This window comes from Muscardinus avellanarius, assembly GCF_963383645.1.
Source record: "Muscardinus avellanarius genome assembly, chromosome: 12".
Taxonomy (NCBI): domain Eukaryota; kingdom Metazoa; phylum Chordata; class Mammalia; order Rodentia; family Gliridae; genus Muscardinus; species Muscardinus avellanarius.
The window spans coordinates 56986151-57013543 of NC_137798.1; positions in this window are offsets into that span (position 1 = coordinate 56986151).

Here is a 27393-nt window from a genome sequence, read left to right on the forward strand (position 1 = left end):
TGAAGCAGAGTCTCACAAAATTGACGAGGGTCTAAGTTGCCAAGGTTGGCCTAGAACCTGCCATCCTCCTGTCTCAGCCTCTCAAATACTAGGATTACAGGTGTGCATCATGGAATCTCACTCATTCCTAACTTATAATATTGCTATCATTCTAAAAGTAAAATGAATCTGTAGGGCAAGTGTATACAGGTGTGTCATCTGACTGTAAAATACCTATGTCTGTCCTGTTGCTCTGTTTTTTGTTTTTTTTTTTTTTTTTAAATGGGCCTCTGGAAGGCTCCGCTTAGCCAATGGACCTGGTGCTGCTTCAGTGCCACCCCAGGATCTTCAGGGACATTTTTCACTTGTCTTTAGAAACTGCAGCACTAAGATTACTAGACATCGGCATCAAATCTTTTATGCTCCACAGGTTAGTCAAATGAATTTTTAAGTCCAAATGGGAGCTGAGGGAGGTTAGAGAAAATTGTCTGGAAAGCTAACTTGCCTTCTTAAAAGTCATCAGGATAATGGTTCATCCCAATTTTGTACAAATTAAACATACTGGAAATTTTTCAAATGGTCTAGTGAGCAGAAAAATTGCAATGGTAATAAAAAGTGACATTGTATAGCTTGAAAACTATAAAGACAGTTAAAACATTATCTCTCCTGTTATGCTAAAAAAGAAGCCGATGTTATCATAATTTTTAAAACATCACTTGCCACCACCTACTTTGTCTCCAGTATAGTGAGAGCTGGAAGGGAGTAGGACAGGGCGGGGTGGTTGGAGGGAAACTTCATGAGCAGTCTTCATATTTAGAATGAGATGAATGGTGTGTGTGTGTGTGTGTGTGTGTGTGTGTGTGTGTGTGTGTGTGTGTGTGTTGGGGGTGGTAGAGGAGAGGTTACATATTTTCCTCACTTAGAAACAAATTTGAAAGAGGCTTAACAATTTCTACTGTTGCATTTTCAGAAAAGAAATGAGATTGAAACTGAAAACAGAACCCAGAAATACTTTTTCTTTTTTTATTGGTACATTGTGATCTTACATCTTAATGGAGTAACAAGATGGCAGAGGCATACGTGCACACATCACTCACTCAGCCCTGCCCCGTTCCCTCCCCCCATGTTTGACTTAGTGATTGGCTCTGATATGATTGTGAATGTACATCATGTACATTAGGGTGTTGTCCTCCTCCCCCTCCCATCCCCCTCAGTTGGGTCGCCGTATTTGCTCATCTATGGTTTCTCCTTCACCTAGAGCTCCTCATATGAGCCCTTTTCTCTCTAGATTCCACATATTAAGGAGAACATTTGAGTTTTTACCTTTTGTGATTGACTAATCTTACTCAGCATAATGTTCTCCAGTCCCATTCATTTCCCTAAAAATGACACAATTATGTTCTTTATGGCTGAGTAAAATTCCATTGGGTATCTATCCCATAGTTTTGTAATCCATTCATCTGTTGATGGACATCTTAGCTGGTTTCATAGTTTGGCAATTGGGAATTGTGTGGCTATGAACATAGATACACAAGCACTAATTTGGTAGTTTGGTTTCCATTCTTTTGGATAGATACACAGAAGTGGTATTGCTGGGTCATATGGTAGGTTCATTCCCATTCTTCTGAGGATCCTCTATACTGTTTTCCAAAGTGGTTACACTAATTTGCAATCTCACCAACAATGTATGAGAGTTCTTACTTCTCCACACTCTTGCCAGCATTTGTTATTGTTTGAGTTTTGAATGATTGTCATTCTAATTTGGAGTTAGGTGAAATCTCAGGGTTGTGTTTTGGGTTTTTTTTTTTTTTTTTTTTTTTGTGGTACTGGAGGTGGAACCCAGAGGCTTTCTACCTCTGGGCTATACTTCCAGACCTATTTTATATTTTATTTTGAAACAGGATCTCACTAAGTTGCTGAGAGCCTCACTAAGTAGCTAAGGCTGGCTTTGAACCTGTGCAGTACACCTGTCAGCCTCCCAAGCGCAGGGATTACAAGCATGCGCCACCACACCCGGCTTTCAGGGTAGTTTAGATTTGCATCTCTGATTGCTAATAATGTTAAATATTTTTCTTTTTTTTAGGACTGGGGATTCTGCCTCTGAACTATACCCCAAGTCCTATTTTTTTATTCTTTATTTTGAAACAGAGTTTCACTAAGTTGTAAAAGGGCTCATTAAGTAAGTAGCTAAGGCTGGCCATGAATGTATGATCGTCCTGTTTCAGACTCCCAAGTACTGAAATTATAAGTGTATGCTACCATGCCCAGCTCGATGTTGAACATTTTTTCATACATTTATTGGCCATTTGAATTTCTTCTTTTGTGAAGTATCTATTTAGTTCACTTGCCCTTTGATTGGGTTGTTTTCTTAGCAGTGAGTTTCTTGAGTTCTCTGTATATTCTAGATATTAGTCTTCTATCAGAGCAGTTGGCAAAAATTTTCTCCCCTTCTATTGGCTCTCTGTTGAGGCAGAACCCAGAAAGTTTACTGTGTCTAAACCTACAGTTGCCCCATAGTCTTTCTGGGATTCCCCTTGTCTTTTTAATTATTTCTTCTTTTTATAATTATAAAGGGGAAAAAGCTGTATTTCTACCCATGGCAGGATGCCATCAGTCCTTGGATAACTTCCCTGGTCCCTGGTTGGAACTGGATATCTTTAGGGCCACGATGAGCTGCTCAATAGAAACACTATGATAGCCTTTAGATCTTTTTGTTCCTAAGACCCATCACCATCACTCTCCTGGTGGTGGTTCTCACCTTTCTTAGATTTGATCTGCTCATTATTATCCTGGGTCTTTCCGGAAGTTCTTTGTTCTTTGCTGATCAACACTTCCTTTCTATCAGGCCCACCACAGTGTCACATTATTCCAGGAAGCCTCCCCCATTCTCTTCGGCTCATGTAAACCATGCCTTTCTCTAAACCCCCTGAGCATTGTTTGAATAATTCTTTTTAGAACTTAATTGTACCTGTTTTTTCTTCTTACTGAATTGTGTGATCCTGAAGAACAAGGTTCATTCCTTATTTTTTTGGAGTTGTCATATCCTAGGTTCATGCTTGGCATTAAATATTTGTTCTAGCAGCCAAAAAAATCATCCAAGCCTTGGTGGTACTCCAAGGTCTGATGGAGAGCAAGATAGCATGATAGAAAGAAAGCTCGTGGATTTTGAGTCAGAATTCTTTAATCTCTCTGGCCCCAGTTTTTTTTTTTGTACTTTTATTCTGTAAATAGGAATAAAATATACCTACTTTGCCAAGTTATGAGAATTAGAAATTATCAATGCTAAGTGGCAGGTATAGGGCCTTCTACATAAAACTCTCCACAAATGGTGGCTGTTGTTTTCCTAACACGACCTAGAGAATAATTACTCTATTTTGTGTTGGTTTATAAATGCATCATATTTACCTGGATGACACGGTGCTCTCTCTGGCACTGGATGAGGTTGAAATGAGGCATTATAATTATTAAATTATCAAGTCCTAGAACTTGGGAGGCTGAGACAGGATTGCAGATTTGAGGCCAGCCTCAGCAATTTAGTAAGACCCTTTTTCAAAATTAACATTTTTTAAAGGGCTGAGGATGTAGGTCAGAGGTTAAAAAGAAAGATTCCAATATTTTCTGGGATTCTTGCTCACATTTATTACCTTCCATAATGTAAATCATGAATTAATAATCTCAGCTTCTTAGGTATATGCTTGTGAATGAGATCTAAAAAAGCATAAGTGATTGAAAGAAATAATGATTGAAAGGTAGGTTTTCCTCAGCCTGAAATGTGGCACATAGGGTTTAAGCTATATCAGTAAAAAGTCTAGCAAGATAGGACATCCTGGTCCACAGGTGACGGACCAATAGACAGAAAAGCACAACCCTGAGGGGATCAGAAACCAAGCAAATCAGCAGCTGGAGAGGGTGGGGCAAAGAGAGGCTGTGGCCTCAAGCAGGAAGTAGCAGATGGGCAGGCAGGGAGCTGATTCGCAAAAAGCCAGCCATGTGGGTGCCCTGCCATTTCCATTGCTAATGTTGCAGAATAGAAGCCGCTTCTGGCTGCTCATCTTGTTTCTATGACTTTCCTACTTAGCTGGATCAGTAACACATCTTTTGCATCTGCCTTCTTTCACTTAGTAGGATGTTTTTAAAAGTTCATCCATACTGCCAGGTGTGGTGGTACACGCTTGTAATCCCCGCACTTGGGAGGCTGAGACAGCAGGATCACACAGCTTCGAAGCCAGCCTCAGCTACTTAGTGAGGCTCTCAGCAACTTAGTGAGACCCTGTTTCCAAAAATAGGTCTGGGAGTATAGCCCGGAGGTAGAAAAGCCCCTGGGGGGGTTCTATCCCCAGTACCACACACACAAAAAAAGTTCATCCATCCTTTTTATTCTGAATAGTGTTCCATGTCCATGTACCAGTGGGTGAACATTTAAATTGTTTCTAGCTGCTCTTATTAACAATGCTGCTATGGATATCCACATACATGTGTTGGTATGGATATGTTTTCATTTCTCTTAGTTAATTCCTGAAAGCAAAATTGCTGGATGATATCATATGCTTAACTTAAAAAACTGCAAATTGTTTTCCAGAGTAAGAAATATTTATTTTTATTTATTTATTTATTTATTTATTTATTTATTTATTTATTTATTTTTGGTGGTACTGGGGTTCCTGGAAACCCTTCTACCTCTGGGCTACACTCACAGACCCATTTTATACTTTTTAAATTTGGAAACAGGGTCTCTTAAGCCAGCACGGCTGGCTTCGAACCTGTGCAATCCCCTGTCTCCGCCTCCCAAGCGTGGGAATTACAAGTGTGCGCCACCACGCCCAGCTTCAGAGTAAGAAATATCTTACATTGCCACTAGCCATGTATGAAGGTTCTAGTTGCTCCACATTCTTCCCAGCATGTCTGTATTTTTAATTATACAGGTTTAATGGTATCGTAGGCATTCTATAGTGACAAGATTCTATGTATCAATTTGAAACAGGCTCATTGATGCCTGTACATACAGAATTAGGATGGTGTTTCAAAGAAAACTGTATCAAGGTTTCTTATTCTTAATTTTCTTTGCAAAATAATGGGATTGGGTGATTAGTTATACGTGCAAAGGAGGGAAAAAGAGAACCCAACACCTAAGATCTGTTAAACTGCCCACACACTAGATATAAAATGGCCAATTTCGTGTGTGTGTGTGTGTGTGTGTGTGTGTGTGTGTGTAACTCATATTCCTTTAATCCTTTAGATAGTTTTATAATCACCATTCCACAGCTGAAGAAACACAGGCACAGAGAAGCTAGGTAAAATGGAAGAAGTCACACAGATAATGAGTGAAGCTGGGATTCAAGCCCACATTATCTAGTTCCAAGTTAGATTTTACTTCACTATGCCAACTGAGGGGGGAAAAACAAATGGATGAGGGGAATTTTATGATCAAGAGAATTTTAATGGAAAAATATAAATGTCAATTAATGAAAAATGATGAGACTTTACAATTGCCAATTACTATACCTAAATTCTATAGACAACAATTATCCTTTGGTATAGGGCCTCTACTCATTTGCACACATTGGTGTCATATGTATATGCAAAGTCCAGACCCTGGGAACTCAGAGTCAAACTGGCAGGTTCAGGAGGAATGTGGGGGAGTGGGATTCCTGCTTATTGAAAGGCATTTTGATTTTCTCCCAGCTAAGGAAAGATTTTTCATGCTGAGTACTTGCCCAGCTAGTGCGGAGAAAATCCACAGAGACATTTTTACCACCCAAGGTGAGAATCTGAGATGTTCCAGAATTAAACTGGCACATTTTTTGAGTAATAGTTCTGCTTCTTTCGGGTAAGAGGAGTCTTTGCTGATGTCATCACCACCCACAACCACCTGGCATCTCTGCATGGCTCCGGAGCCCCGTATAGAAGGAATGGAGCATGCAGAAGCTTCAGGAGACTCAGAAGCAGTATTCCCAAAATGCACATTTATAGAGTTCACACTGACTACCTCCTTAGCCATGTACTTCCTGCTCTGCTTAAAAATAAATTTAGTTGAGCATGGGGTGCACACTTTGTAATCGCAGTACTTGGGAGGCCGGGACATCAGGATCCCAGGTTCTTGGCCAGCCTCAGCTACTTAGTGAGACACTCTGCAACTTAGTGAGAGCCTGTTTCAAAATAAAGAATAAAAAATAAGGCTGGGAGAGTAGCTAAGTAGAATGCCCCTGGGTTCAACCCCCAGTACTGCATAAATAAATAAATAAATAAACAAACAAACAAACAAACAAACAAATAAACTTAATCTCTGAAACATTTGAGGGGAAGATGGCACAACAAGTACAGAAGTATGTCTTTTTGTGTGGCTGAAGTTCTCACATCAGGACAACACTTTCCATCTCACCTCCATTCTCTCTAAGAATTCTAAAGAGGACTCAGGTTGGAACCCATTGAGCGTGGAAGTACATTTTAGGGTTGGGTTGTGGTTTTGTACATCTGGGGACTGAACCCAGGGCCTTGCACATGCTAGGCAAATGCTCTACCATTTAGCTCTTTGATATTTGAGAAACACAGAAAGTTTGAACACTAAGAAATTGTTATTAATTTTTGTTAGATCTGATCATGGTAGCTGGCTATATTTTAAAAGTCATTTTAAAGACATGCATAGTTGGCCTGGCGTGGTGGCTCACGCTTGTAATCCCAGCGCTTGGGAGGCTGAGACAGGAGGATCGCACAGGTTTGAAGCCAGCCTTAGCTACTTAGTGAGGCTGAGACAGGAGGATCGCACAGGTTCGAAGCCAGCCTCAGCTACTTAGTGAGGCTCTCGGCAACTTGGTGAGACCCTTTTTCCAAATAAATTATAATATAGGGCTGGGATATAGCCTGTAGGTAGAAAGCCCCTTCCCCCCCGCCCAGTACCCCGTACACACACACACACACACACACACACACACACACACACACACGCTCAAACACACACACTCAAACACACACACACAAGAGAGAGAGATGCATATTCGAGCATTTGGTACATTTTCTTTAACATGCCTTAAAAATACACAAAGTAAATAAGGTAAATATTCATTTACCATTCAATCTAAGTGGAGGCTCACAATAATTTTTCTGTGGGTTTGATTTTTTTCATGATGAAAAGGTGTGTGTGTGTGTGTGTGTGTGTGTGTGTGTGAGAGAGAGAGAGAGAGAGAGAGAGAGAGAGAGAGAGAGAGAGAGAGAGAGAAGGGGGTGGTGGTCCTGGGGATTGAACCCAAGGGCACTTTAACACTAAGCTATACCCCCAGCCCTTTTTGTTTATTTTTTTCGGATTTTGAGACAGGGTCTTTCTAAATTGCCCAGGCTGGTCTCAAACCTGCAATCTCCCGGTCTCAGCCTCCCAGAAAGGCAGACATATCAGCCCCAAATCTACCAAATCAGACCTACTTCTTACTAGATATTAGGCTGGGAGTCTGCTGTTATTTATCTTTTCTTTTTCTCCTCTTCAATCTTACTACCAGGGTTTTGGGTGAGGAAAGCTGAGATGCTACCTCCCTTTGGCCCCTTATAGTCTTTCTACCTTACCCAGCGATCAGAGCCTGGTACTTGATTTTGAAGACTTTACAAAACAGGGATGTTAGTGTATGAGCTAGCTGCAATATAACAAAAAGCCTACTTATTGCCCAGGCTGCAGATGCTAGCACAAAACTAAACCATCTCATTAAGCAAGTAAGTTTAACATAGCACGTGATTACTGATTAGTTCTGATGTTTGCTATCTGTTATACAAACACAGCTGCACATCTCTGAATTAAAAATAAGAAAGTGAATAATTATTTGCTATAACCATAAAATTATAATAAAAAGTAATGATATGTTTTACAAATAAAGCATTTTAATGTAAATAATTAAAAATAACTCTAATCAATTTCTAACATGTATACCTAAAAAGAAAGCTCCTTAGAATAGACCAGTAAAGTTATGAATTATACTTTGCATAATAAATGGCTATCAATCTTGACAAGTGATATTTTGATATATTTCTTAAATTTTTATTTTTAAGTATTTTTAAATGAGTACGGCAAATTTAGTGCATGCAGGATCCATGCTATTAATCCATATCCTATGTGATTAAAAAAGTCCCTAACGTTATACTTTTGGAGTAGTATAGCCGAAGGTTTGCAGAATTTTCCTAAGAATCTGCCTGCAGTTCATATGGTCTGCATACTGTGGACCCAAGCCCTGCAGCCAGTAAACATACATTTGTGAGCTGCATGGATTTTCTACATTGCAACATCTATCTATGTTGAATATGTAACTATATTTTCATACAATGAAGTAACGTATAACTTTTGGTAAAGGCACTTGTCTGTTACCTCCTGAAGTCATGTGGCATACCACAAATAGCACTCTAACTACACCTTGGGAGACTTCGACCTAATTTAAGAGCAGCAGGAATAAATATGTAGAACCTTTGCTAAAAGGGAGGAAAGGGAAAAATTGCTTCTCAAGGGAAAGAGTTGTACTGTAATTATGTTGGCATGATCTGTACCTAGCACGGTGTCTAACACATATTAGGCATGCAATACATATCTGTTCAAATAAATGAATGAATCCTACCATATCTCTGAATTATCTCTGTCCCCTATTCCCAAAACCAATTATTTGTCAAGGTGAAGGATTTAATCAAAGCTCTCAGCCCATGAAAATTAAATTGCTGGACTTGGGCTTGGCCCCTTTCGTAGGAAATGTGAAACTCATAAAATTTAAATACTCTTGGGAAGTCTAAACACATTTTCATTTGCCAGTGTCTCTAAAAAAAAAGCAAGAAATATTTAGGTAAATCTACTAAAATAAAGAAATACTAGCTTTTGGCTTTTGTTTATTTGTTGGATGGTGCTGGAGATTGAACCCAGGGACATTCTACTTTTGAGTTATACCCCCAGCCCTATTTTTTTTTTTTAAAAAAAACAGGGTCTTGCTAAGTTGCTGACAGCCTCACTAAGTTGCTGAAGCTGTTTTCAAACCTGTGATCCTCCTTTCTCAGCCTCCCAAGTACAAGAAATTACAGGAGTATGCCCCCACTCCTGTGGTGACTTTTTTTTTTTAACTCTAGGAAAGAAAACAGAAGGTCCTCATTGGGACTCTGGAGGCAGCTTAGTGTAAGTGAGAGGAGGCAGTCAGGAAGACCAGACTCGGGTCCCGGCCCTGCCACTAGTTAGTTGTATGTAACCTGGTGAAGTCACTTAATTGCTCTCAGCTTCAGCTTTTCATCTAAGTGAAAATGTTATCTGGAAGTTTTCTTCCAGGTCTTAAATACTGGATCTATTTCCAAATTGTCCTTCTCCCAAAGGACACTGACCAGGGCTTGGAGGTCCACACTGACCAGGAGTTGGCAGTCAATTTCTCTACAGTATGAGCAGCAGAGTCCGGCACGGCCTTGCTCTCGGACCCCTGAATTACATGAGCTGAATACTGGCAAACAAAACCCATGGCTTGTTGGTAAAGGCTCTTGATTATCCAATGTTTTAAAGAAGTATATTTAGAAAAATTTCTAACTGCTCTCATTTCCTTTAACATTGTAATAAGTTTGATCAATAGGCTAAGTTGCTTATTGGGCAAACTTAGATTTTCAGAACGTATTCTCTGCAGTCAGAGGATTTGAGTTTGAATATGACCTTAGAACTTCGGACAAGCGACTTCTTTGTGCCTTCGTTACTTCATCTTTTTCAAAAAGCAATTATTGAGCTGAGGCTGTAGCTCAGTAGTAGAATGCTTGCCTAGTATGTAGGAGGCTCTACATTTGATCCCCAGTACCACGTACATACGTACATACACACACACACACACACACACACACACACACACACACCATTTAAAAATTAAAATTTAAAAATAAAGTGATTGTTAAATTTTAAGAATATTCTCTGCTTCATGGGTGAGAGATAAGAATTAAATAAAAATTCAAAGCACTTGAATTACTAACATGTAATCACTCAACAAAGCATCTATAAATGATCTTTTACATATATCCTTTATTTAGGAATACATTAATTTCTTGCTTAGAACAACAACAGTTGTTTTGGGGTATATGAAGCCGTTCCCTCTGATCTGTTTAGGTCAGTCTGCAGTTAAGTGAGGATGGCCATGGAGGTGACTGGCTGGCCACTCCTCCAGTCCTCTTTGCCATTCACTGAACCTCTTTGTTCAACTCAACAACTTTCCTAAAGTTGACTGCTTCTCTGACTGGCTGTGAATTTTTCCCCATTCTGGGCAGCTATAGGGAAGTAACCATGTAAAATATTGACTTGTGTTGAAGATGGTTCAAGAGGCTCTTGTATTGGCTAGAATCATCCTGATTTTGTGAGTTAAATAGGCTAGTGCCTGTGGTTTAAAAACTAGAAAATGTTGCTTATTATTAGGTACAGTTTGAGGATAAAATGTAGAGGGAAAGGCCAGAACATGGGATGCCAACCCTGCAAGCTCTCTCAGTGTTACATGGTAAAGTGCTCATGGAAGCTGGGCATGGTGGCACACACCTATAATCCCAGTACTTGGGAGGCTGAGACAGCTGGATTTCAGGGTTGAGGGCAGCCTCAGCAACTTTGTGAGATCCTGTTTCAAATGAAAAGGCCTGGGCTTGCAGCTCAGAGGTAGAATGCTCCTGGATTCAATCCCCAACAGCCTGCCACCCAAAAAAGCACAAAGTGTTCAAGAAGTAGTTATTTACATGTTCCCATTTCTGCAAAAGGCCTGAGGAAGAAAAGGAAGGAAGAGACAGCTATAGAGAAGGAAAGGCCAGATTCACTCGGATCATCTCACATTCAGAAAGATTTCCTTTTAACAGTACTGGGGATTGAACCCAGGTACATTCTACCTCCAAGATACACCCTCAGGCCTATTTTTTATTCTTTATTTTGAAACAGAGTCTCACTAAGTTGCAGAGGACCCAAGAAGCTGAGGCTGGCCAGGAACCTGCGATCCTCCTGTTTCAGCTTCCCAAGTACTGGCCCTGATAAACATTTTAATAGTAAATACATATATATGTTGGTGGTACTGGGGTTTCTGGAAACGCTTCTACCTCTGGGCTATACTCCCAGACCTATTTTATATATTTTTTTTTATTTGGAAACAGGGTCTCTTAAGCCAGTGAGGCTGGCTTCGAAAGAGCGCGATCCTCTTGTCTCCGTCTCCCAAGCGTGGGGATTACAAGCATGCGCCACCACGCCTGGCTTATATTTTATATTTTAAAAGTAAGTCAGCCGGGCGTGGTGGCGCATGCTTGTAATCCCGGCACTTGGGAGGGGGAGACAGGAGGATCGCGCAGGTTTGAAGCCAGCGGCAATAATAGGTATGGGAGTGTAGCCCGGAGGTAGAAGGGCTTCCAGGAACCCCAGTACCACCACCAAAAAAAAAAAGTAAGTCAGTTTATTAAAAGAACTGACCATAAATTCTATTTGTGTGAACATATCTCATTTTAAGAATAAACATTTTAAATAAAAGACAGTACATCAATATCCTTTAAAAACCGATTTTATTCTGTAATTTAATATTTTCCCATAATATGTCAATAAAGTCAAATTTATGTCATGTCATTTATTTTAGGAAGACAGGTTTGCCATATATACACATATATGTGTGTATGTATATATATATATATGTATTTGCATATACATGTGTATATATATGTGTGTGAATATATATATTCTTTTTTTTAAGAGTAACAGGGGTGATATTAGTGGCTAGAAATAGTGATGGGAAAAACTGACCTAAAGCAAATGGCATGTTATCAGCACAGAAGAGTACAATTAGCAACACCATTTTGCCATCACACATACTTTTGATGCAGTGTATCTAAAGGCAAATTAAAGGGAATGAATAAGAAAAAATTTCCCCCTGTTAATTAGCATAAGTCACAAAAATAAAGGGATTTCATTTGGAGTAGGAATTATAAATAGTAAGAATAAAGTTTAAATTCATGAGTAGATGCCTTCACATTTTCATGAATATAATCCATAAATCCAACTAAATCATGTTTCAAATACATTTCAATTTAACTCATCTTTCCCCAAATCCTTCATAAGATTTTAGTATTTGTCTTTTCTTGAAATTTAAGGACATTTATGAGTTCTCCATGATGCTGAGAGTAATAGGACAATCTTTGGATTTAAGAAATGGAAAGTTTCCCAAGTTCTTTCTCTGGGTAAGTGGAGGGGGCAGGATAGCATGCCCCAGCCGTCCTCCTCCTGGCTGGGGAGCCTCCTGCTCGGGGTGGTTCAGCATTGCTCACATTCCTCCAGGAGACTCACTGCTGGGCCACTTCTCTGAGAGTTACAGCTGACACAGGAGGTTCATGTCACATGTTGGATTTTGTAACCTGGGTACAGCAATGACACAGAAGAGCAGAGAGACTGAAGGCAAAGACCATTCCAGGGCTGCCAGTTCCTTCAGTGTAACCTGAACTGTCAAGCTTTCTTCTTTATAACCTGTGCATAGCTCAAGTGAAACCTTGAGAGAAAAGAGCTGAGTCGCGAATAGAATGCAGAGGGGTTCAGCAATTGACCTGAGAGCTCTGGTCATTCTTCAGTCTGTTCAACTTAAGATGTGGGCAGGCTTAAACTACTCGAGTGGAAACAGTGTAATCAGGCAGTCCATATTGACTCTTTCTTGACAAGTGACCTAATTATTTGTAATTATTTCTAAATTGTTCTACCCAAGTCAGGTGTGGTGGTGTATGCCCATAATCCCAGTACATGGGAGGCTGAGACAGGAGAACACATTTGAATGCACATCTCCCGGATATTTCTGCAGGTTTTCTGATACATGGTTCACTCTCTGATAACCTGGTACTCTGCCAAGAAAGTAGACACTTCAAGGTCAGACTTTCATTTATTTATTTATTTATTTATTTATTTATGGTGGTACTGGGGGTGGAACCTAGAGGCTTTCTACTTCTGGGCTATACTCCCAGACCCATTTTATATTTTATTTGGAAACAGGGTCTCACTAAGTTGCTGAGAGCCTCACTAAGTAGCTGAGGCTGGCTTCGAACCTGTGCGATCCTCCTGCCTCAGCCTCCCAAGCGCAGGGATTACAAGCGTGCGCCACCACGCCCGGTACGGTCAGACTTTTAAAAATTAAAACAAGGTGTTTCCAGTTTTGATAGAATTTTTTTCTTTTTAAAAATTATTTAGAACCACAACTAGTAATGAGTTATTTAACTTTGGATAATCAGTCTGTGTCCTCTTTTTTTATTTGTAAAACAGGAACTATAATGGTACTTACTTCATGGGGTTTCTGTTATGATTAAATAAGATAATAAACTTGACACAGTAAATGGTCAATAAACAATCAGCTGTCATTACTGCTCTAAATGTGTCCCCGGAAACCACTCTTAACATGTCATTCATTGAGCAAAACAGTTTTTATCTATGCTAGCTTACATTTATCTATGAAGTGTCATCTTCCAAATCCCTGAATGGGCCAGTGCACCGGGGATGAAATGCAACCATATCCATAGAGAGATGTCCATCAGGCAGCGTCAACAGAGCGGCACTATGAAACAGGCAGGAGCCACTGGGATGCTTCCATGTCCTGTTCAATCTAAATTCCATTTTCTTAGAGCTACCGTCAGCATATTTATGGAAATGTTAATTAATATCATGCCTCATTTATAGAAAATTAGATTGATGTGGCAGTTTCTGGGGACTAGATACATTTTAGATACATTTATGTTATTCAATAGACTGATAGGTTCCATTGCTTTATATTTAGTTGAACGTCTTCTTTTTTTTTTTTTTTTGGTGGTACTGGGGGTGGAAACCCCCCCAGGGGCTTTTATACCTCCGGGCTATACTCCCAGCCCCATTTTATACTTTATTTGGAAATAGGGTCTCACTAAATTACTGAGAGCCTCACTAAGTAGTTGAGGCTGGCTTCGAACCTGTGCGATCCTCCTGTCTCAGCCTCCCAAGCGCAGGTATTACAAGCGTGCGCCACCGCGCCCGGCTTGAACGTCTTCTTATTGACCAAATTAATAATCAATTTTATTCTATCCACATCACAAGTAATTAAAAATAGACAACTCTTCCCAATTTGAATTAGATGTGCTGGCGTCAATGCCCTTATTGTGATAAAAAGATTACTAACTGTACCTTAACCCATTCCCTACCCCCACATGTTTTTTACTCATTGGAAGTGGGTTTTAAAATTACAGTATCTAAAGCATTTGGGGGCTTCAAATGAAACATTTCAATTTCTAGCCTCTTCCTTTAAAACTTGCGCTAGCATGAGCTTCAGTAGGACAGCTACCCATATGGTTGTGAATGGGTGTCGAGATCATTCCAAGTTTGTTGATGTTATTTTAACTCAAGATTCTCAGCTCTGTCACCAGTTTGTAAATGGTTCTGATACACTGCCAGATTTGGAAGGTATTATCTAAAAGAAATCAGCTGATAGTGTAAGTGGGAATGAGGCGGTATTTGAAAAAAGTAGTTAATGATCTACCTTTATAGCTATTCTTAGATTTTGCTTTCATGAGAACTTCAATATAGTTGAATGCAAACATATGCATTCTTTACTATAAATGGGAAGTATATGAACAATGGAAGTTTAGATATAAGAAAATGGCATCAGTCAATAGCAATGTGACCAATATAATTTGTTTGAGGACTGGGGATTGAATCTTAGGTGCTCTACCACTGAGCTATATCCCTAGCCCCACCTCCCTTTTTCTGTGATAGGTTTTGCTAAGTTTTCCTGGCTGTTACAAACTTGTGATCCTCCAGAGTCATTGAGATTACTGGCCTGTACCACTATGCACAGCTGTGATATATATGATTTATGCAAACAATTTTGATAGCATCAACAATCATTTCAAAGCCCAGTTTACATATGTGGCAGTGGATATTTGTTTAAAACACAGATTGTTTATTACATACATTTCTGTTAAGCCATCTAAAAATAACATTTAGCAAATTATTTAATTAATTGCTATTATTCTTGTAAGCAAATATTCACTCATGCCTGGTTAAATTTTAGAGTTTTTCCTTTATCAACATAAGTCTTTAAGATTAATTTTAGTTAAAAAATTAATTCTTCACTGCTACTAGCTTAAGTGAGAAGTTAATATTTCCAATTTTTTTCTTCTTTGTCTTAATTATCATTTAGTTAGGAAAGATAAATCATGTTCTTCCTCTGTTGACAAAGATGTATTCCACCCCTTTAGAAACTTTATAATTAGAAGTGGAAATTATACCAACACCAAAGAAATGCTTTGTCATATAAAAGGATTATCCTATTTATATTTTACCCCCTCAGAATCACCACATATTTTTTTTAAAAAAGAAGGCAATACAGGAAGATATGAAATGTGTATTGAGTGTGTTAGGGCTGAGGAACAATCCATGCAAATCTAGGGAGAAAGGCAGAAGCAGAAACGGAGGCCAGTGCTCACTCTATAGATGCTGAGACATGGTCTTCAGCTCCCACAGCTCTTTGTATCCGGCCCTAGGTAAACTCAGCCAGCATCCCAGACGGAACCCACAACCCACCCTAACTCACAGGACCCTAAGCATTCCAGTCAAGTTGCCTTTTAGACCAGTGGCTCTTACATTGGGGCAATAATTCTTTGTCGGGGGGGCTGTTCCCTGCATTATAAAGTGATTAGCAGCAATCCTGCCTTTACCTATTAGGTGCTAAGAACCCTTCCCTTACTCTCCCCTCCCCCCACTGAGGTTGTGATAGCCAGAATTTCCTCCAGACATTGCCAGATGTTTTCTGGGGCTAAATCACCTTCTTCTTGAGGACCACCAGAAACAGGAAACTATGAGCTGAAGATTCCTTTACCTCACAAATCTCTCCCATCTTCAGATGCTGGGATTCTAATAAGATTCCCTCCGTCCTTCCTTCCCTTCCTTTTTTCTTCTGATTAAACCCAGGGCAGCCTACCTCTGAAGCCTTTTTATTTTTTTATCTTGAAACAGTTTTGATAAGTTGCTGAAAGACCAAGTTGCCAAGGATGGCCTCAAATCCGTGATCTTCCTGTCTGAGCATCCCAAGTAATGGGATTATAGGGGCACATTGGTGCACCTGGCCATGTACCCTTCTCTCTAAAATCACAGATTAAAAGACACCAGCCTGAGGAAACTTTGGCGAGAATATATTTCAGTTAAAGCACAACTGTGATATATATGATTTATTTAGTTATATAGTTAGTCTATAATGACAAAGGGTTGGTTTTCAGAACCTTCTTGGGTCTGTTCAGGAAGGAAGGTAGTATGAACTAGAAGGGTTTGAGTATCTGAAGTGAACAACTTGTTAAAAGGAGACTAGTGATGATGAAGAAGAAACCTTCAAGCCTTGATTTCTTTACCTAGAATTATTCTATCCATCTGTTAAACATGTGCCCACGGCCTTGTCAGGGGAGGGGACATATACAGAGACACTAGTACCTCTGTAGGTGACAAGAAGGATCTAGATGAGGAGGTGTTGAATATTTAAGATAAATAATTTGAATGTAAAGCTCTAGGACAGGAGATTAGTTTTTGTTTTCCTCTGTTTCCCAATACCTCATACCCAATGATATTTAATAAGTATCTGCTAAATGGATCAACAAATGAATGATGGAGAAGCCCTTGAAGGAACTGGGGGAACTTAGGATACAGTTTTGGTAGAAGGAGACTGATAAGAGGTGTGGAAGATACAGGGAAGTCTGGGAGTAGAGAGGACAAAATCCCAGTGAGAGCTGGGCATGGTGGCGCATGCTTGTAATCCCCATGCTTGGGAGGCGGAGACAGGAGGATCGCGCAGGTTCAAAGCCAGCCGCACTGGCGTAAGAGACCCTGTTTCAAAAATATAAAATAGGTCTGGGAGTGTAGCCCGGAGGTAGAAGGGATTCCAGGAACCCCAGTACCACCAAAAAAAAAAAAAAAAAAAAAAAACCAAATCAAAACAAAAAAAAACCTAAAAAAGAAAAAAAGAATCCCAGTGAGAAAGTGCCTGACCGTGTAGGGACAAAGAGCATGAGCTTAGGCTCTGCTGGATTCAGACCCAGGTACCACCCAGTACTTTCTGAAACACCTCAGCATCTGTAAACCAGAGATAGTGGGGCTATCTCTCTTGAAGAGCTGTGGTGGGGATTCAATAAAGTCACACTTGTAAACCTCTCAGATGAGTGACCAGTGAAGAGTAAGGTAGGTGACTGTTGAGAGCAGCAGGATTTCAGAGTGGGATTGAGGGACTTGAAGACAGCCAGAACCATCCCAACAGTCACTGTGGTGCTAGGCGAGGCAAACAGAGATGAATAAGAAGTTGATCCAGCATCTGCGAGAACACTAATGGGCGGTTGTCTTGGTGATGTGACTGACTAAACTGCTTGCTTATTTGGTCTCCTTTAGGCTTCCTGCGTGACTTTAAACAAGATGCCAGAAAAGGCATGATTGGGTTGACCTGAATTTTGAGACCATTTAAAAAGGCAGATTAGAAGGTCAAGGGGATGGGGACACAAGGCTACTCAAAGGATTATAAACTGAAATGGAAAGAAACTCAAAACAGCTAGTTAACTGAAAAAACAGGGAGGGGCTTGGGAGGGCAGGATGTGGTGGGCAGAGCAGTTCCAAGCAAGGATCCACAGGTAGGTGACATGCTCCTGCAGACACAAAATCCAGATCAACTTCCACGGAGGTAGGGGCCCTGAGCAAGGGGAAGAAGGCCTAGAGGAACTCAGGCCACTCTGTTCCCAAGGGTACCTCATGAAGATGTTTTGTTGGCAAGGAAATCAGTCATTAGTAACAACTCTAGTAAAATCCCTCTAACAAACTTCTTAATGTCTGGAAAGGCTGAGGGGTGAATAGTTAAAAGCAGGGAGAAGGCTGGAAAATAGAAATAAAATCTATAGTAAGGAATATCAACTGCTATAGAACATAAATCATTATTTCTGTACTTAAAAATATAAATATTATTATGAGCCAGGCATGGTGGCACAGACCTGTAATCCCAGTACTTGGGAAACTGAGACAAAAGGGTTGCAAGTTCGAGTCCATGGCATGGTAATTTAGCAAGACTCTTTTTCAAAATTAAAAATTAAAAAAAGGGCTGGGGATGTAGCTCAGAGGTAGAACATCCTGGGTTCAATCCCCAGTACCATTACACACACATGCGCGTGCGCGCACACACACACACACACACACACACACACACACACACACACACACACAGAGTGAACTGGCTTATATGAGGTATCCATTCAAGTCAATCAAAAGTTTTCTAAAGGGACTGATCCTTTCCCATCAATTCCTATGATATCTGTTCAAGAAGCCTCTTGAAAAATGTTCATCCTTTCCTGTTCTCACTCAGCATGTCTTCTCTCCACCCCACCTCAACATACAAATGAAACACACATGCACTCTCCTTTTCTCCCTTCACATAATTGCTGGGATTCACTATTCAACAGGTATGTGCCAGATGCTGTTCTAGATGTCAGGGTCACAGTATTTGGAGATTAGGTCCATGCGTATAGGAAACTTAAATTCTAAAAGGAGAGACAATTGATACATAAGTGAACACACTCATAATTTTAGATGTGAAATGGTGTGAAAAAATAAGTACATTTGGCAGTATACTTTATACTGACTTGTGTTTTAAGCCTGTGTTATACATAAAATTATCATAGATTAGGTATATATCTCCATTACTCTTAAAATAAAAATTATTTAACATAGATAACTGCAGAACAAAAAAAAAAATCACCAATTTGTTTATTCTGTGTTTCTGCTCAAGAAACCACATAGAAATTTTTGGAAAACATGTTTAAGAAGAGCCTACCCTGAGCCGGGCGTGGTGTTACACGCTTGTAATCACAGCATTTGGGAAGCTGAAACCAGAGGATCATGGTTCATGGACAGCCTCAGCTACTTAGGCCCTCTGCAACTTAGTGAGACCCTGTTTTAAAATAAAGAATAAAAAATAAAGTAGGGCAGGGGGTATAGCTCAGATGTCGAATGCTCCTGGGTACCATCCCCAAATCCGCAAAAAAAAAAAAAAAAGAGCCTACCCTGAAGAGTACCTTCAAAGATAGATCTAGTTAAATATGCTATCACCTGGTATTTTTTCTCATTCATGATTATTTAAACTAAACATATAGGTCTGAGATCTTTTCAGAAAAACCTCCCAACCTATGATTTCTAATTCAAACTTTATGGTCTAATTACCTCTGTTCTTTTCTTGAAGAAATGGAATATAGGAAAACAGGTTAGGCTAAGAGAATCATTTATTAAGTGGCTGTTGAAAACAAAAACAAGAAAACCTACCCACTGCCTTGGCTACAGACTTAAGACTTTTTTGGGGGCGGGGGGGATTTGGCTTCATAGCCCAGCCAAACAAGAGTGCTCACAGATTTTGCTTCTAACTTACAGATGAGAGGAAAATAGGGATCTAATGAAGGTGTCCAAACATATTTTCTTGCTTTTATCCAACCAATTTGTATAACTAGCACATTGGGACATGTTTTATAATCCTAATCCCGAGTGGTAGGATGTTTCATGGAAGTCCTACCAACACAGAATCCTTCAGTCTCAGTGAACTTTCTATGAAATTCCAAAGCTAAAGTATCTTATTTGTACCTTTAGCCATCATTCCTTTATTTTTTTTATTGTTTCTGGTACTGAAGATTGAAGCTAGGGTCATTCTACTTCTGAGCTATACCCTCAGCCCTATTTTTTATTCTATATTTTGAAACAAGGTCTTGCTAAGTTGCGGACAGCCTCACTAAATAGCTGAGGCTAGCCAGGAACCTGTGATCCTCCTGTTTTAGCCTCTTAAGTACCAGGATTACAAGCATGTGCCACCACACCTGGTATTTTTTTAAGCAATGAAAAGCATGCTTCTTTAGGGCATGTTTATTTACAATCTCCTCAGGGTAACTAGGTTGAAACAAAATGGATGGATTTCCTAAGACCTCTTCACAAATGGAGTTGTTGGTATTCTCTACGAAGCCCCGTACTGGCCAGGTTAGAAGGCATGTTTTGAGAAAAATGTACCCATCTCCCACTGTTTTAGCTCAGTATGCCTCAGGCACAAATTGATAAAATGTCATAAAACACTGAAGAACACTTCAGTGGCCAATGACATCCATTATGTTATCATTTGTCTTTGAAAGTTGACTGTCCTAGAATATTATCTCAGATAAAGACAGAGTGCACCCAAAGCATAAGACAGAGGAATCAGTTGAGTCCCCAGACTCCTGCTTCCTCCCCACACCCCTGCTCATCTTCCCAGTGGGAGTGGAGGGAGTTGCCTCTCAAGTGTGGGGTAGGTATGTTTTCTCTCAGCTTTTCAGAGAGTTAGCAAGAAATCAGAGCTGAAAAACTATCCTGGACCTTAGCGACTCAGTGTACAAACACACAAGGGGCATACATTAGTATGCTTTGCACTGAAGGGAATCTATCCTCTTTTTCTTCTGTCTACTAGACCTTCTCTGAACTGGAGCCCTCCTGGCCACCTTCAGGCTTCTTCTCAAGTATAAGCAGTCATCCTGTTTTCACATGTAATTCCTCAACTATATTTCAGGTAACAGCAGATCCCTTCAGCCAGTCCGGCCTCTGCTACAGTGCCTTTCAATTCCAAAACATCAGTGCAATTCACTATCCTGGGTTCTCCTAGAGAGTCCAAGTAACACCTTTGTAAGAATGAAGGGCTAGGCCTGACCCTCCCAGTCTTATCAACTTTTCTTCCCCTTCTGCTGTATTCAAGCCAAGGAAGAACTGGAATGTGATGTTTATGGTGAAAATAACACAATAGAATAGAATAGAAACAAGCTGGGTGTGGTGGTGGCAAGCTTGTCATTCCAGGACTTGGGAGGATTAGACTGGAGGACCATAGGTTTGCAGCCAGCTTCAGCAACTTAGTGAGACCTGTTCAAAAATAAAAATAAATAAAATAAGACTGGGGGCATAGGTCAGAGGTAGAATGCTCAAGGGTCCAGTCCCCAGCACCCTTAAACACACACATATACACAAAGAACAGAAACAAAGTACCTCTTCAAAAATGTTTCCTATAAACTTTCTTTGTGTGTGTGTGTGTGGTACAGGGGGTTTAATGGGGGGGGGGGCTTTTCTTCCTCCGGGCTATACTCCCAGACCTATTTTTATATTTTTTTTTTATTTGGAAACAGGGTCTGACTAAATTGCTGAGAGCCTCACTAAGTAGTTGAGGCTGGCTTTGAACCTGTGCAATTCTCCTGTCTGAGCCTCCAAGCCCTGGGATTACAAGGTGCGCCACCACGCCTGGCTTCCTATAAACTTTCACATGCTATATGAAAACAAACTTTGTCCCTGATCAATCAAGTTATCCTGCTTTAATATTTTTTTCCCAAAAGTTGATGGCAGCCAGGTATGATGGCAGATGCCTATAATCCTAATACTTGGGAGGCTGACAGGAGAATTGAAGGTTCAAGGACAGCCTCAGCAACTTAATGAGGACCCTATTTCAAAACAAAAAATATAAAGGGCTGGGACTGTAGCTTGGAGGTAGAATATCCCTGAGTTCAATACCCAGAATCAGAAAAAAAAAATTTGATGAGCAAAAGAACAGAATTTAATGAACTTGTTTTTTCAACTTTGTACCTCTTAGTTGAGGGAAGTGAATCTACTTGAGTTAGATTACTACATGATATTAATTTCTGTGCTGTGCTACTACTCCAAAACAATGACAGATGAACCTCATGAGGTTACCACTCCATAAACCTAACATGAAAACATTGTAAGTTGAAAATACACTTAAAACCCATAACCTACTGAACATCAGAGCTTAGCCTATCCTATCTCAAATGTTCTCAGAACCACTTACATTAGCCCACAGTTGGGCAAAATCATCCAGCATGAAGTCTATTTTATAGTAAAGTGTGGATATCTCTTGTAATTTATTGAATCTAGAACACCGTACAATATTGGTTGTTTACCCTCATGAGCTTGTGGCTATTGGGGAGTTGCCGCCCATTGCTGCTGCCCAGTATCACAAGAGAATATTTTACTTGTATCACTACTAAGATAAAGATTGAATTAAAAATTCAAAGTGTGGTTTCTACTGAATGTGATCACTTTTGAACCACTGTGAGGTCAAAAAAAGTCAAACCATTATAAATTGAGGACCATATGTATTTATATCCCTGGTTAGGTGCTCCTAGTGTATGACCATTAGTTGGATTAAATGACTGAATCATTAATTTTCCTGACTTAAGCACTAAAATCTCTTTTGATGTTTTTATTTTATAGAGCACAGTAACATACCAGCCGAGAATAATAGGCCATGTTAAATGTTAGGCAATGAAAACCAGCACTATTTAAGTTTCTATGTGTGATTATTTTGTCTTTTTTTTTTAGCTATATGAGCATTTGCAACCTTAAAATAGGGCTAAATTAATTTTATTTAAAGTACATTTTATTTTGCTTTTAAAATGAATCTCAGTAATTACCAAGAAGAAAAATGAACCTAATTTCTTTATTATGACCTTCAGCAAGAATGATGAATAGTATTTAATATGGGAAAAGTGTTCTTTAAAAGGCACTATGTCAAATTACTGGCTTCTTAGACTAGAACTATTTCAGTATTAAAACATACTCTGAATTCCAAAAAATATTGAATTATATAAGAGATGAAAAATTTTTCTTCTTGTAATACATTGAACTTTTGTTGTTGTTGTTGTTGTTGTTGTTTTGAGGTACTGGAGATCAAACCCGGGGCCTCATGTGTGCCAGGCAAGGGTTCCACCACTGAAGCTACATCTCCAGCCATATACTGAAATAACCGTAATTGCCAATATATTATTCTGGTGTCTAGAAGGTACTTATAAAGAAATGTGAATTCTAGCAATTCCTATTGCTTCATTTTCTATATAATTATGTTCCTTACAAAAAGTAGGCTTCATGGTCATGATTCAAAAGCAACTTCCTGTGTCAGTGATGGTTTTATGCCTTCTACTGGGGAACTTTAACCCTGGATTCCAAATATGTCTACACTTAAAATAACCTGGGGATATTTATTTATTTATTTATTTATTTATTTATTTATTTATTTATTTTTGTGGTACTGGGGATGAAACCCAAGGGCATTCTACCTGAGCTACATCACCAGGGGATATTTAAAACATTCTAGCTGGGCGTGGTGGCTCACACTTGTAATCCCCGAGTTTAGGAGGTGGAGACAGGAGGATTGCGAAGGTTCTAAGCCAACCTCTCCAGTTTAAGAGATTCTGTTTCCAAGTAAAAAATATAAAAAACAGGTCTTGGAGTGTAGCCCAGAGTTAGAAATTAAATGATGTGTCTGGGACACAAATATTGTAGTTTTTTTTTTTTTGTCACTATGTTTTTCTTCTGGTACTGGGAATTGAACCCAGGGACATTCTACCTTTGAGCTATACTCTCAGCCCTACTGTATTCTTATTTTTAAACAGGGTCTCATTAAGTTACTAGAAGCTGGTCTTGAACATGTGATCTTTCTACTTTAGCTTCCCAAATACTAGGATTAGAGGCATGCCCCATTATAGCTAGCTGACATTGTTTTTCAAATTCCCTATGTGATTCCAATATGCTGAAAAGTTTGAGGACCACTGTCTCAATAAACCTATTCCCAGGCAAACTTCTGTTCATCTTTCCCATCTCAGGTCACAGGGATATCTGATGCTCTCCCTGAGAGCCCAGGCCTTTCTGCTATTCCTTCTGCATATGTCTACCATAGCAAGCATTAGGATGGTATAACTATTTGTGTGCATGTTTATTCTCCCAATCTACAGGAGTGGGGTGGGGGGAGAGGGAGAGAGGGAAACAGAGGATTGAACCCAGCACTTTTTATATTTTATTTTGAGACAGGGACTCACCAAGTCGCAGAAGCTGTCTTTAAACTTCTGATAGTTCTGCCTTGGCCTTCCCAATCTCTTGGGATCACAGGATGACAGGCATACACCAATGGGTTTGGCAGGAACTTTTTTTTTATCTTTGAATCGCAGGATCCAACCCCTTGTATAGGAGTACACATACATACAATGAATAAATTTTCCCTAAGAAAAACAAAGTAAAACTATAGAGTTGTGTTGATATGATATTAAGTAAGTCTCTTATAAACTTTTAAGCCGGGCGTGGTGGCGCACGCTTGTAATCCCCAAGCTTGGGAGGATGAGACAGGAGGATCGCACGGGTTCGAAGCCAGCCTCAGCTACCTAGTGAGGCTTTCAGCAACTTAGTAAGACCCTGTTTCCAAATAAAATATAAAAAAAGGTCTGGGAGTATAGCCCGGAGGTAGAAAGCCTCTGGGTTCCACCCCTAGTACCACACACACACACACACACACACACACACACACACACACAAAATAAATAAATAAAAGAAACTTTTACAGTCTAGAATACTAAATTTTGTCCCTGGATAATAAAGTTATTCTGCTTTTAAATACAACTTTGGAAAAAGTAATAATTTAAGATGTTCAGGGTGACATGACATTGTATCAGTGAAAATATAACTGTATCCCAACATCAAAAAGCATAAAAATTCCCTGATCTACAAAATTGAATTCCTTACTTCAAGAAATAAGAAATATCTAAAACAACTCATTCTTTCTCAGATCCTTTTCTATCTTTAGTGGACTGTATACTACTTTCGGATCAATCCTTTCAGAATTTTGATGTGACTGGGGAATATAAACCTGACTTGAAAAGTTCAAAGTATTTAGTTTATTATTGAGTCTATGTTAACTGTGGAATTCATATTGTTAATATGATCACTATGATTCTGAAAATATTCACACAGTATATTCAGCTAAAACCTAATTCTAGACAATAATTGGTACTGGGGATTGAAGAGAGAGGTATTCTAACTCCAAGCCATACCCTCAGCCCTATTTTTCATTTTATTTTGAAACAGTGTCCACTAGGTTGATGAGAGTCTCATGACTTACTGAGGCTGTCATAGAAACTGCTATCCTTCTGTCTCAGCCTCTCAAGTACTGGGATTACAAGCCAGCGCCACCATGCCCAGCTTAAACACATGTTCTTTAAAAAGCTATTTAAAATATTTTGCTCTTAGAGTTGCCTAATTATTTTACATTTGCAGCAATATTTCATAATCTAACAATATGCTGTTATTTGTCGACTATATTCTGAAACACAAAACCTGAAAATAAATCAGATTTAGGAAGTGCTTTCCAAAATAGTATTCCATTTCTCTTTTGTCTCACTTATGCTTCACATGAGATACTGGATTATCTCATTAGACATCAAATTAATCTAAGGCCTTACCAACTAGCATGCAAAATGCACTTATTATGAATGTATATAAAAGGAGAAAAAGTTCAATTTTCCACTTTTAAGAAATGCCTATATTGCCGGGCGTGGTGGCGCACGCTTGTAATCCCCGCGCTTGGGAGGCGGAGACAGGAGGATCGCGCAGGTTCGAAGCCAGCCGCGCTGGCGTAAGAGACCCTGTTTCAAAAATATAAAATAGGTCTGGGAGTGTAGCCCGGAGGTAGAAGGGCTTCCAGGAACCCCAGTACCACCAAAAAAAAAAAAAAAAAAAAAAAAAAAAAAAAAGCCTATATTGTGATCAAATAGTTAATATCTTGCTTTTGTGTATTAAGTACAAGTCATCTAAAAGGCAGTGGTTGAAACATACCTCTTGTTCGCTTTTCCATGTGGAGTCATGACCTTAAACCCTATGTGCAATATCCCTAGAAACTGTCCAGCTTTAGGATAAACAAGTGCTGCAGGTATTATCAATTGTGAAAAGACAAAAGATCATAGTTTCTAATATTCAGTTCTAGTATCATAGTCCCCAAAATGTAAGAGCTGTGAATGAGAAAAACTATTTTAAGTGAGCTCCAGCTGTAATGGACACAAAACTGGATTTGTTTTTTAACTATGCAAACAAGCTGTTATTCAACCAATAACTACGTTTACACGTGCATGTCTGGATCAAGAGAGCAACTTTAAACTTGGCTTCTGTCAGTATCAGTCAGATGTTGGCTAGGGTCCTTTTTCAGGTCCTTCTCTGGCTTCCGTTTCCTCAGCCACCTGTCAAAGCCAGACACATATACCCCTCCTCACTCCTTTAGTGAAGGCTAGGGAGGAGTTTCTGCCACCCCTGGCTGGGGGTTACTGGGTCAACAAAGGCAAAGAAGGGCAGAAGCTCAGGGTGGAATTTCTGGGGGCCTGAGGACCAGGAGAAGTCTGGGTCTCTTCCTACATCTCCAGTTCTCAGGGTCGTGTAGGTAGCTCCTTCCTAGGAATTTAGCGACTAAAGGTAGCCAAGAAATTTCCGTCCCCTGGCCGGATTCTAAGTGCTTGCTATAAAACCACCTTCCTCTGCCCCTTTGCATCCATCAATGGTGGCTTCCCCAGCCACAAACGGGAGGGCGCAAAAAGATTTCAGAGGCAGAGTTGGCGGGGGAGGGCTGGCCGGGTCGGCGTCGCCCCCTCCACCCAGCGCTGAACCCGAGAGGGTGCGGCGTCCCAGAGGTGGGTGGGCAGGTGGGTGCAGGACCCGAGGGTCGGAAGGAAACTAGGAGTCACGGAGCCTCCTCGCTGGGGACCGCCTCCTCTTTGAGTAACCTCCTGTTTGTTCCGAATTAGTAAGTCGATGCTTGGGCCAAACTGCCGCCCCCGGCCGGTCCGACTCTGCCCGGGAGGGAGCGAACGCGGCGCGGGGGCGAGGGGCGGAGGGGGCCATTTGCCCGGGGCGGGGGCGGCCGTGTCCCCCCGCGCCTGGGTCCCGGTCGCAGGGGAAAGGCGGACAGCGCCGTGGGCCACACCACAGCGCCCACCTGAGGCTCGGGACCCGAGACGCCGGCCCTTCCTCGGCGTCCTCCCGCCCCCGGCTCGCCGATCCCCTCGGCGGGACACTTGGTTGCGTCCGGGCCGGCCGGGCGGCGCCCCACGTGCGGCCGCCAGCCCCGCGCTCCGCTCCCGCGGGCCTCCGACGCCCCCTCTGGCGGGCTGGGGGCGGAGCCTCGGGCTGGGGGCGGGGCGGCGGCCCGGGGCGTGGCCGCGAGTGGGCGGGCCCTGGATGGGCGGGGCCTCGGCGGGCCGGGAGGCGTGGGCGGGGCGGGCGCGCGGGCGCACGTCTGGCTGCCCGGCGCGGGGCTGAGCGGAGCGGGCAGCCTGGGCGCCGGCGGGGAGGACGGGAGCCGCCGACAGCCCGATGCCTGGCGCTTGGGTCCAGACCGAGGTACGAGCGGGATCGCGGCGCCCCCGGCCTCCGGCCACCCCTCGCCCGGCACCGCGCCCCCGCCGCCGCTGTGCCCCCTGCCGGCCGGGCTCCGGCGAGGCAGTCCCCCGTCCGCGTCTTCCTCGGAGCGGCCGCTCGCTCGGCTCCCGGGCCGCGGGGCGGGCTGGACGGTCCCGGGGCCGGAATCGCCCACGCCGGGCGGGAGGACCGGGCCGGGCCGCCGAGCGGGGCGGCGGGGCGGG